The 12033-nt window shown below is 52.8% G+C and overlaps 1 protein-coding gene across 2 annotated transcripts in view; it reads left to right on the top strand.

Annotated features, from left to right (window-relative positions):
- Nucleotides 1–1572: 1572 nt before the first annotated feature.
- Nucleotides 1573–12033, top strand: part of CACNA1E (calcium voltage-gated channel subunit alpha1 E) — a 134176-nt gene continuing 123715 nt past the window's right edge. Inside the window, exon 1 of one of the 2 annotated variants that reach the window (XM_050306714.1) lies at nt 1573–1670. The gene's annotated coding sequence lies outside the window, so the exon portion shown is untranslated. The remainder of the gene's footprint in view (nt 1671–12033) is intronic. The other variant, XM_050306713.1, reaches the window with a different exon arrangement.

Below are 12033 nucleotides of genomic sequence, written 5' to 3'. Positions count from 1 at the left end.
TCCCTGAGATGCTGGCAGGAGTGCGCTGGGGCAGGAGCATGAATGAATGGGAGCACTGGAGAAGACTTTTAAATGAAGCACTCATCTCTAGGATTTTCTTCCCTTAGCTTCATTCAGATTTAGGGATGAAGATTTTAAAGAGACAGTACTCATGCTGCATGTCACCAAGTGGGCATCCTTGTGAGGGGGTGGCTGGATGTGTACCTCTGCTGCTTTCCCAGCTCCAGGGGTGCCAGCAAGGCACTGCAGTGTCCTGGCAAAGCAAAAGGAACATAACCTGGTGTCCTGGCTCTGGGTGATATGCATCTATGGCACTGCCTGTCCATGCAGGTGAGGTATGTGCCCTGGCGGGGGTTGTATATCATGCAGCAGCACGTGCCTGGGCTCAAAGCCAGGATAAGGGACAGCTTTGGGACAGCCTTTGTGTCCAGCCCCAGAAGCTTAAGAAGTCCTGGATGCTGCTGGATGCTGTCAAGCAGCACAGGTTTGCTGGGATGCTTTGCAGTTGGTAGAAGGAAGAAGCTTGAGGGACACTGGAGTGTGGGGGCATCCTGCCCACCCAAACCACCCCCTGACCGAGGCTGCAATGGGTGGTCTCCTGGAGTCATTGCCAAGTCTTCAGGGGCTTCTCTGCAAACCACCTGGGCTCGTGCTGAGCTGTGCCATGCCAGGGTTTCTCCTCTCTACCCGTGCTAAGAGGCAATATAAGAAGACCTGTGTGTTGCCTTGGACCAGCAGCATCACTGTTGACAGTGCTGTGGGGCTCCTTGACTGAAGTGCAGAGAGTCTAAATCACCTCTAGCTTCTCCACCTGGTGCCTTCAGGTCCAGTTTTCCGTGGATGCTGCCTGGGAAAGCAAGATAGAGCCCAAGCAGAGAAGCAGTGGGGATGCACCTCTGCAAACTGGGCTGAAAAAGTGATTTAGGAGGAGGCCTGGAATGCGACCCCTTCCTACTGGCAGCTCTCAGATGCTGTGGGATCAACTGCTGGCTGATCTGGAGGGAGGCATGTTGTTTTGGCTGGTTGTTAAGGTCACCATGCCCTGGTGTGTGCAGAAAGCAGACCCGGGCTGTGAAATAGGGGTTGGGGCAGGCAGATGGGGCAATGTGGGGGATCCTTCGCCAGCAGTCCCAGCCCTAGTTGTGGGATCAAGCCAGTCGGGGTGCAGGTTTCTGGCTGCTGCTGCTGGGCAAGTGGTTGGTCCCGGGGTTACCTGGGTGGGCAGAGAGGAGGCTGTGTGACCCGTCCTTACCCCAGGGTGTGTGTGCAAGGGGGGGAATGTGTGTGCCCGGGCAGTTGCTGCTGTCTTTTGTCTGGGCTCCTTCCCTCCTTTGTTATTGCCCGTCTGCCCCCTCTGGTTTATGTTCGAGTTCCCTTCCTCCGATTATCAGAAATTTCTCTTCCACTGTGTGGGCAGGAGACAGATTTTAGCTGTCTCTATTTTCTCCCTTTTTTTTTTTTTTTTTTTTTTTTTTTTTTTTTTTTTTATTTCATTTTATCCCCCTCCCCCTTTCTCTTCCCTTCCCTGCTCCTCTCGTCTCTCCCTCCTCTCTTCCTTTCGCCTACCTCCCTTCTTTTCCCCTCCCTCCCCGCGGCTCTTTTCCTCCGTTTTCCATTACAAATCATGTCTCTGGAATAACCCCCGGCCGGATCCATGCCTCTCTTCCCAGGTAAGCGATGCCTAGCGGGATGGTGGCCCTGGGCAGCAAGCTCTCTCAGAGTCCGTGGGGACATCGTGTCCCCCCCCGCTCACTGCTACCTGTTGGGGACGGCCGGGAGACAGCAGTTGGGGCTGTCTCCATCCTCCTCCTCCTCCTCCTTCTCTCTCTGAGCAATTCCCGGTGGACACCTCCTCTCCTTCCTTCTGTCTCCTGCTCGCCGGGATGCGCGGGGCACCGGGGATGGAGCTCGGGAGAAGGAGCCGGCGGCAGCCAGAGGCTAGAGGTGGGTTGTGACTTTCTGGGGGCCGGGGTGCTCCCGCAGCACTTTGGGACAGCACCCCAAGTTTGAAGCCCGGCTCCTCGTTTCTTCCATTCCCGAGGTTTCAGGGACGCGGGGATCGGCTCTCATAAAGTTTGTACTAAGGGAGCCCTGGCTCTGTGCTTAAGGTGGTTTGGGGGGCTGGGGATCCCGGGGGTCCTGCCACCCTCGGGAAAGAGCTTGCGTGTGTGGGCCTGTTCCGAGGGGCTGCCCAGACTCGTGCCCCAGTGGGTGGGTGGATGAAGCCGGATTGGGGTGTCAGCCCCCTCTCTTCCCCTCCCATGGATGCTCCGAGGAGCCCTCGCTGGAATGCAGGACAACAGTGGTCTCAGTGCCAGTCCTCCTCCCATGCCAGCCCAAGGCTTCCCAAATGTGCAGGATGTCTTTTTTCCCCTTCCTGCTCTGGGCACCCAGTGCTTTGTTTCATGTTATCTCCCTGTACCCAGTCCCCACATTCCGTGGGTCTGGGTGCTACTCCTGAGTTTGGCCCCTGCCTGGGTGTTGCTTGTGGCAGTGATGAATGAGTGGTCCCCTAAATCAGGGTTTGTTTGTCTGGTTCCTCCAGCTCTCCTGGATGCTCTTGCATTGCAGAGCATGTGTTTTGGTGCTTGTGGCTCCTGCTGGCTCTTTGTGCAGCTGGAGCGGGGCCAGGGATAACTCTTCCCCAGTGATCCTGGAGAGACAAGTGCCACTTGTACCCAGACCACCCTGCTCTCCTTCATGGGCCACATCCCCCTCCCCCAACGTGTGTGATCTCATGCCGCTCCCCGGGCTTGGTCTGTGCTGCAGATGGGGGGTTATGGACTCAGGATGCTGTGGGATGTGGTGACACTCCTGGCTGCTCTGGATCCATGGCTGGGATTGTTTGGCAGATGAGGCACAGCATTACGGAAGGTGCTGTCAGTGAGATGAGCCACACGTTTGCAGCCTTGGCTGCTGCTGCTGGCAGCCTTGGCAAGGCTGGGGCATAGCTACCACTTACTGAGTACCTGGAGACCAAGCCATCCAAATGGGAATGTGTTTTGGAGGGGTTTCCTTTAGCTCCCTCTCTCCAAACTGTTTATGCAGCACTGCAGATCTCTGTGCTGCTGGGCTGAGCTCCCCTGGACATGGGAACTATGTATAGGAACTACAAGACTGGGAGGTGGAGGAGGTGGTGTCAGGGGCATAAGGCTGATCACTAGCACTGAGCTCCCCTCTGGTCTCTGCTTCTGCCTGGCTGAGTTTCCTCACTCCTTAGTATTCTTGGAGTACCTGGAAAGTTTGTTCTTTGTAGTTTGGGATGCAGTTGTGTCCCTTGAATGCCCAGAGGTTTTCCTTCTCCTCTGCTATCATACAAGACACTGTAAATCTTTTGCCAGTGAAAGGATGAAGAAGAGCGTGGCCTGTCCCCATTGCACCTTGGCACCTATTTTGGACAGGTGACAGGCTGATGCTGAGGCATAGTCTCCCTTGGGTTCACCCATGGTGCTGAGGGCTCTGACAGGGGTCTGAGCATGTGTGTGGGACCTCCTGGCAGTGGTGCCTTTGACCCTGTATGAACAGGGCTGTCCCCTTGGCCGTGTGAGGCTGCAGCCCCCCGTGCCCCATCTCCGGCATGGCTGAGTCAATGCACCCACCCACTGCATCCAGTGTGTGACTCACAGACTTTTCATACGCTGGTGTGAATCACTCACACACAGCCACACCGATGACTTTAGTGACAGCTGGAAAGATAAAACAGGCCCCCTGAACTCTCCCCCAGCATAACTACTGCTGCCAGCTGGGCTCCTTGCTCATAGTGACCTGAAGAAACTTCTGAGAGGGGCACTCTGGTGATGGCAGCTGGAGTTTCTGCTCACTTCCTGCATCCTGTGCTTGGGTTGAGCCGTGGGTGCCACTGAGGATGCTCATGGCTGGAATGGATGGGTGAACACCAGGGTGACAGAGTCAGGGGGATGGCTCTTCTGCCTTGGTGTTAATGGCGCTCTGCTCCCCAGATTTGGGTGAGTCTGGTGGTGTTCTGAGCCACTTCCATCAGGGCAGGGCACAGTTTGGGCCAGTTTTCCCAAAGCTGTTCCACTCTCCACCTCTGTCTCTCTGGGGGCCACATGTGGTGATGTGGAGCCCTGTCCAGGTGGCTCTCTTCCCTCTCCCCAGCCTGCTGGGGTGTAGCAGGACCGTCTGAGCCCCAGTGTGAGCATCTGGTGATGAGCAAGAGCTGCCAGGAAAAGAGCCAGTTTCCTCCCCCCATGGCTTCAGCTGCTCCTCTCCCCAGTGCTGCTGGTTGGCAGATGGTCCTGGCCAGCAGCTCGGCTGGTGGCTGGGATGCTCTTTGCTCTCCTGCCAGACACTGAAGGCTGTGTCTCTGCTGGCTCCCCTGGGGCCGGAGGTGACTGTTTCTAACACAGGGAAGATGCTCATTAATTAACCTCCCCAGGGATCGCTGTCTGTCACCTTCCTGGTTCTGCTGGAGAGAGTCCAAAGGAGGAGGATGGGGCCCAGGTGATCCTGCATCCCTTGCCGCCAGGTACAGCCTTGCTGGGATTTAGTGGTGCACCTGAGTCCCCACTCAAGCAGTGTGTTTAGGTGGAAAGGTGATAAATAAATCCAGTGCCTTGCAGCTCCAGAGAAGTCACAGGCAAGGAGCAGGGTGGATCAGACAGGCTTCACAGGTGCCTTCCAGATCCCAACCCACCCCTTGGCTATCTCCTGCATTTTTTCCATGCTGCTTTGCTTTATCCCTGCCTGTTGCTCTTGCAAAAGCTCGCCCTCCCCTCCCCTCCCCTCCCCTCCAAGTACTGGCTCCCCACCAGCATGTCCCCTCCTTCCTTCCTGCTCCCCACAGCTGAAATGAAGTGCTGGAGTATTTCAGGGATGTCAAAACATACCATTAGTCACAGGTGTGAGGCCTCGTGCCTGGGGAGAGGCTGCTGAGCTCTGTCAGGCTGAGAAATGAGCAGGGCAGGTGGGAGCCAGGGGATCAGGGAGGATGAAGATTTTAGGCTTTCTACCTTTTCCAATACCTCTGGCATCATCCCAACTTTTCTCTGAGCAGAGGTTCCGTGGCATCACTTATTTTGCATTTCCCCTGTGATGATGGGATGTGGCATCTGAAAAAAGAGGGGCTAGGTCCCCCCCCAGTTTTTCTGGAGGGGTTTTCCCCTTGAATTCCATTCCAAGGCCAAGGGGACTCTCTAACCATGTCCAGCTGTGTTAATTATTGACTCAGAAGGGTTGTTTTTCTCCTCTTCAGCAGAGAGGCATTAACTTTAGTGTTTTCCACACCGGGATACATGCTTCCTGCCTCAGAGGCCGCCTCTTGTGGATTTAAATCCAATATTGGGTTTTCCAGGCCATTGTTTAAACAAAGCAGTTTGGGCACTGAAACACCTATTCCCTGTAGAGGCACCGAGCCCTGCTGCCCAGTTTGCCATCCACAAGCATCTGTGCTTCCCAACCTGGCTCAGTTTTATTGTTCTATTTCTTTATTACCAAAACATTCTATTTCCTTTCATTTAGCAAGCAGGCAATGGGGGATCCTGTTAAAAATACACCAGGCTCCTGGTGTACAGCCTGTCTCCCGGCACTGGCAAGATGCTAGAGGTGGCAGAGTCTGATTTCTGAAGAAAAGGCAGCAGAAAGCTCAAAGTTGTCAAGGGGAAGGGATTGAGCTTTATCTCCTCCCATTATTCTCTGAGGACTGCTGCGTATAAATAAGCATAAACCAGCTGCAAAGGTGCCTCAAAGCTCAGAGGTGTAGGCAGGCCTGCGTGGTGCTGAGCCTTACCCCTCCGAGCACATCCTTGGAGAGAGCCCATTAGGCTGTGGCTAATATTTTTATGAAGCCTTCTGGTTCAGCAAAGCGTTTACATTCCCCTTACCTTGTTTTCTTCCAAGCTGCAGGCAGAAGGTGGGCTCTTAACCCCTTGTTACCCTGCGGTAACATCTGCTTTGTGCCCTCCAATGGGACCAGTGTGAGTGCTTTTAGCAAATTGGTCTGTGCTGGGCAGCCTGTTTGGTGTTGAGGCATCATGTGTGATTTTTAGAGGTCAGTGCTGGAGGGTGGAGGGCTCTACGCAACCTGGCACTGTTAGCAAAGAGCCCTGAGAGGGTGCAGGCAGTGATCCTGCTTCCAAAAATCTGGGCAGGGTGCAGGAAGCTGCTTGCTGTGGGATGTGGGTCTGGTGGGAGGGAAGGTGGGATGATGGGAGCACGTGGTCATTGCTCCAGAGAGAAATTCCACCTTGTCTGCACTAGGGCTTGGATCCAGTCCTGGCACTGGATGGGAAAAATGCAAACCTTTCCCGCCCTCCAGCATCTGTTCTCCAGAGCCACTGTGTGCTTGCTGAGGCTTCCCAAGCAGGGCTGGGAAATCATACCTGGCTTAAAATTAACTCAGCCGAGTCCTTCAAGGAAAGGAGCACCTCTTGTATATGTTCTTTTGTCCTGGATGAGCCCTTTGGTGTGCCAGGCTGCTACTTTCAAGTTGGCTGTGTGATGAGCTTTAATTGAAACTTCGTGTGCCGACTGTGCCTGAGAAAATCAAGCTGTAACTAATGGGAGTCACTCAAGATGGTGGCTAATTACTGTGATTAACTGAGCAACAATTTGGGTGACTCTTCCTCCTGCTCTGCCACTCATCCTGGACCTTGGGGAGTGGCTGCAGCAGCCGGGGAAGGATCCCACCCTGCTGGGGGATCAGGAGGTGGTGGACGGGCCCCCCAGTAGTGGGGTAGTCTGTTTGGCCTTTGCTGCACTTCTGCTTCCCCTATAAATAGGGGATATTTCTCACTGGAAGCAGCTGGTGAGGGGGGTATTGTGCTGTGGGCATGGCTGAAGCTGGGACTGACTCTTCCTGCAAGAAGATACAGGGTGAGTATCTTACAAGCATGAGTTGAGGCACATGGGACATGTTGGGAAACGGGGTCCAGCCCTTGAGTTCCTCCCCTGCCCCCCATCCCCATTTTCTGTGGGAATTTTTCCCTCTCATTGGGTACCCACTTCAGTTCTGCCCCATCAGATGGTGGCTTTGGACGTTTGATCACAGCTTACTAAGCAATCTTAAAAAAAGCCCTGTTTACAAAACACGTCCCCGATGCAAAGTGAGTCTGGTGCTGTGGGCTGCCACTTGCCGTCTCCACTTGAAATGTGTCACTTGCAACAAGCATTATTTTTAGAGCTGAGGTTTGCAGGAATGCAAAAGCTGGGCAGGTTTTGCCAGGGTGGCAGATTCCTGGGAGGAGGAGGAAAAGGGGACTGGTGTGATCTCTTGCTCTCTGCTGGTGTATGGTGGCTACTGCTTTCACCATTGTCTTCTGATGAGACAGTGCTCACGTGGCTCTTCCACATCTATGTGGGGATTTATGGATCCTTTATGTACTTTTCTCCTGGTCCTCCTTGCTCTGTGTTCAGTAATATTCCTGCTTCCCTACTCCATCTTTAGTGCCTGGTGCTTCCCTGGCAGATGTTCCAGGCCCCTGGTCTCTGCCAGGGCTGATTGTTGTGCGGCCCTGCCTGCTCTTTCCAGCCCTTTTCCTTTACCTGGAGTAGCTGGACCCTCTCTAGGGTCAGGTGTTGGGATGGACAGTCAGAAGGAATGAGTTGGATGTCAGCCTTGCTACCTCCCCAGCTGCCCTGGGACTGGATGGGGTGCAGTGATCCTGTGCTGATGGAGCCCTGTGAGTAGATAAGGTCTGGCGATCGGAAGACTTCGTATGTACGGAAAGGCAGGGACCACCCCCCTCCAACGCCTGACAACCAACAGTAGTTTAGGTGATACCGTAAGCAGACGGAAATGACAGGGCAATTAAGCACTAGAAAAGGCCGTGTTACAAACTAATAAATGCCGTTTTACCGTCCACCACATTGGTGTCTGTGAGTTAATGGCCCGGGTGACTAAGAGGTAGTCATTGTGCCCTTCCTGAACCAGGTCACCATGCAACAGAGCCCAGTGACTGTGGGAAGCTGGTCCTGGCAGGAGAGCATTGCTTCATCCACATTTACCTTCCTACGTGTCTGTACAGCTCCTCTATCCCCTTCCAACATGCTTCTGACCCCCTGATCTTGTGTCCTATATCTGTCCTATAACAGGCAATATAACAGCCTACTGCCTGTTCTCTTGTAAACCCTCTCCTGCTCCCTTTCTCTGGGTGCTGAGCTCTGGGAGAGGCTGCTTCCCCTTCCAGTCTGACTTTTCCCAGAGTTGTCACCCCTGAAACTGCCCCAGGACCATCCCCTCTGTAGCTCCTGGGGCTATCGAGAGTGCTGCTGGGTCTTGGAACACTTCCCAGTGTCACAGGGGATGGGGGTTACCCTGAAATGCCTCCTTGTGTGTTGGGCTGATGCTGAGCAAGAAGAGGAGGAAACCAGCTCTTCATGGTGCAGTGTGGTGATCCAGGGAGTCCAAGGGCATCCTGCATGATGTACTAGGGTGTGGTCTGGTGACCATGCACAGAGGTGTCCCCAGCCTCAGAGGCAGAAGTTTGCTTGAAGTCAAAATGCCTGTATGGAGTGAAGCTGATTTGCGCCAGGCAAATTCATGAGAACCAGTCAGAGGGGTGAGGAGAGAGTAGAATCTTTAAAAATGGCCACATGTGATGTTGTGTGTTGGAACAGGAAGGTGAAGGTTTGGAGGCTTTAGGTTTGAAAGCCATCTTTTAAATCTGGTGCTATTTTCCCTCTGGTGGATGCGATATGAAAAGCAGAATTGAAATGAAGCGTGTCTGCTATGTTGGAGTAGACATTTTCCACCAGATAAACTCATTTTTTTTCTTTTCTTTTTTTCTTTTCTTTTTTTCTGAGCTGGGCTCAGACCTGGTGCTATCCGTTGTTGGGAATTTTGGGTGACTAGAGCTCGCTTGGAGCAAAAAGCTGAATTAATGTTTTAATTATGTCAGTCTCTTTCCCAAAGGCTGTTCTCTTTGTTTTTAATTTGTAAAAGTCTTGCATGCAACCTTGCTCTTCTCCTGCTCCCATCATTTGTGCCATGCATCTCACCCTGGGAAGTGAGCCGCAGGCATGGGATGCTTTCCCTAGCAGGAACATGAACTGCTGCCAGAGCTGTGGAGCTGATCCTGAGGAGCAGGCTCAGGCTGCTCCATCCTACTGGTGCTCCAAAACAGGTGTATTTCTTGGCCCGAGTTTCAGAAGAGGCATTGGGTAATGAGATGGGGAGATCCCGTGCTGTGAATCTCCAAAGCAGCTTCTCCCAGAGATGCAGGTGATGGAGGAGACTGTGATGCTTTCACCTTGGCATCTTGAAGATGATGCCTACTGCTAGGGGTATGGGTGCTGCGGGGGGTGCTCCATGCCTCAGGGAATGGTGGCATGCAGGGTGCTGAGGATGGGGGCAATTCCCCCATCACTCCTGCACCAAAGCAAGGAGCAGGGTCAGTTCTCAGCAGCGCTGTGCTCCTCCTGCCACAGGGGAACATGGACATGGGAGGAAGCTCTGGGATGCTGCCGCACGTTTCTCCATGCTTGGAAAAGGGGGAGAGTGTACATGTATGTGTGATACTCCAGCCTTGTCATCCTCAAGGGAGTGTCCTACCTGCAGTGCCAGTGGAAGAGAGAGGGGCTGAGGCAATGAGAACAAAAACTGAAGCTACTCTGATGGATCAAATATGTATTTTATTAATAAAGGCTTGCACTGTGATTTGGGTGCCCAGCAGCAGGAACTGAAGGAGTCGAAGTGAGGATTTAAATGCTTTAAAAAATCAGGTTGGATAGAACAGAGAGAGCAACTTAGTGGTTTTGTTTCATTCTGTTATTCATCAGTTCCCTTAATAATTCAGGTGGGGTTTTTTTTATATATTAGAGGAGACTAGACTTGGAAAATAAGTGGAATGTGGCTCCTGGAGCTACAGAGTAAGTAGTGGTTGTTTTCTGGGCTCTTCAGTAAATCAGCAGCTTGCTTGATGTGTGTTTTCCCTGAAGTCTCATTGGCTAGGGGTGCTTTGGGAATTGTCAGGCACTGCTGCTTGTTTAGTTCTGAGCCAGGATTGCATCTCCACAGCATGGTGCATTGGGCTGGACCAGTCCTTCCTCTGGAGTGAGCTGAATTTTCCCTGATTTCCTGTGTCCAGACCCCAGGGTTTCATAAATAACCAAAATACCATTAGATTGGCAGGGTCCCTCAGGCACACTGTGGCGGATTGGGATGGCTCCATGTTCTTAGCTCTGTGGCAGGATCTGGAGAGGGCTGAGCTTCAGCCAGAGCATCCCTGCACTGGGGCTGGACTTATTTGGATGCTGCAGATAGGAAGGAGCAGGGTGGTGGGCAGCACCATCATAACCCTCTCCCACCCTGGGATGGTGCACGCTGGCAGAACGCATGGAGAAATCCCACAAGGAAGAAGAGGGAGAGCTTGCTCCAGCCAAAATGCTGCAGCTCTCCTGCCCACTCGTTCCTTCCTGGGCTGCTGAGGGTTTTCTCCCTCTCCAGCATGAGACAATAATGCCACTGGCATTAGGCACGTTGGGGCCAAGGTGGTGTGAGCTGGGAGAGTCAGAGGTGTGGAGCCTGCTTTTAACAAGGATCGCTTTGGATCCAGAGGGGACTAATTGGTTCTGGTGTGACAGCTGGTGCAAGGTCCCAGGACACCATGATGGTCGGGTGAGCCATGGAAGGAGCTGCCACAGCTGTGGGTGATGCAGCCCAAGGTGAGCACACTAAGCTTCCCTTCCTGCACCCTGTGAGCATGGTGGGACTGTGCAGCTGCTGTGAGGGCCAAGGGGGTGAGGCAAGCCTGTATTTTTGTATCCTCCTTCAGACCTGGGGATGAAGGTGCAGGTTTTACTTCTCAAACAACAAGCTGTTGAAGTGGATGCTGAATATGATGCCAGCAAGTGAGAAAGACCGTGGTTACTGTTGTCCTTTTGTACACAATACCAATCTGTTATGGAAGTGTGGGGTTTTTTTCCCTTCTTCCTTTTAGCTTGATAATTTGGCATTCACAGCACAGGGAAGTTTCTGGGAGATGACATGAGACTGTTTCTACTATGGGTTTTGTGGTTGTGTTTTTTTTTTTTTTCCCCTTGCTACAGTAGCTTTAGAAATTTGTCATCACTGCTTTGGTTTTGGGCTTTTTTTTAATTATTTCTTTTCCCCTGGCATATGGAAGTAGCAAGCTTGGAATAGATGCAATCCGTTAGCCGTTTCAAGCAGGCTTGAACGTACATGGTGCTTCGTGTCTTGCAGCAGGCTGGGATTTTTAGAAACACTCTGCATTAGCCTCGTGTTACAGCTCCTGTGGGATGTGGGAAGCACCCAAACCTCTTTTTAGAGGATGCATCGCTTGGTGTGTAGCATCCTTGGTCAAAGCTTATTTGGACGGTTAGGCTGGGCAGTGGGGCTTATGTCTGTAGTGCTGCTTGCAGGGCTCCAGATTTGCTGGGCCACATGTGGACCAAGCAGTGCACCATAGCCATATGCTGAGTGCTCTGACCCTCATCTGCATTGCTCACTTTGATTTTCAGGTGGAATGGGGAAGCGTGCAGTGGGAGGGAGCTTGAGCCAGAGATGTTGACTTGGCTCCTGGCTGTTTGCTGGGCAGGGTGGAGCCCCCCCAAGAGGGAGTGATGTGAATACATGGGTTTGCCCTTGGATCCATTCCAAGCTATGAATGATTCAACATTCTGGAGATCCAAGGTGGCTGGATACAGCCTAAAAACACTGTGGACTATTCTTGCCTCTGAGAAGTTTCACCAGAGGTGTAACTTGGGTGTTGAGGGCTGTGTTGAGTCTTGTACCTAGAATCCCAGCCTTGCCTCCCACCACCACAGGGATGCTGACAGCTGGGGAAGCTCTTTGCAGGCAGCTTGACACCTTCTTTGGGCACTTGCTGGTGTTAACAAGCTTTGCTGCTGAGTTTCTGGGGCCAAGTTTTCTGTGCAAAATAAACCGGAGCATGGTGGAAATGAGCCAAGATACAGTCTGTGTGTGCAAGGCTGGGGATGGATGGGGAGACATCCCAAGGTGGTGCAGGATGTATCTGGGAGGTGGGTCATATGTGGGGGTCTGCTCTGGTCTGTATTTGGCTGGCAAAAGGTGATGGTTCGTGTGTAGGACTA

Source organism: Myiozetetes cayanensis, unplaced genomic scaffold (assembly GCF_022539395.1).
Source record: "Myiozetetes cayanensis isolate MyiCay16 unplaced genomic scaffold, myiCay2020 scf12, whole genome shotgun sequence".
Classification (NCBI taxonomy): Eukaryota; Metazoa; Chordata; class Aves; order Passeriformes; family Tyrannidae; genus Myiozetetes; species Myiozetetes cayanensis.
This window is presented reverse-complemented; position numbering and strand designations above follow the sequence as displayed.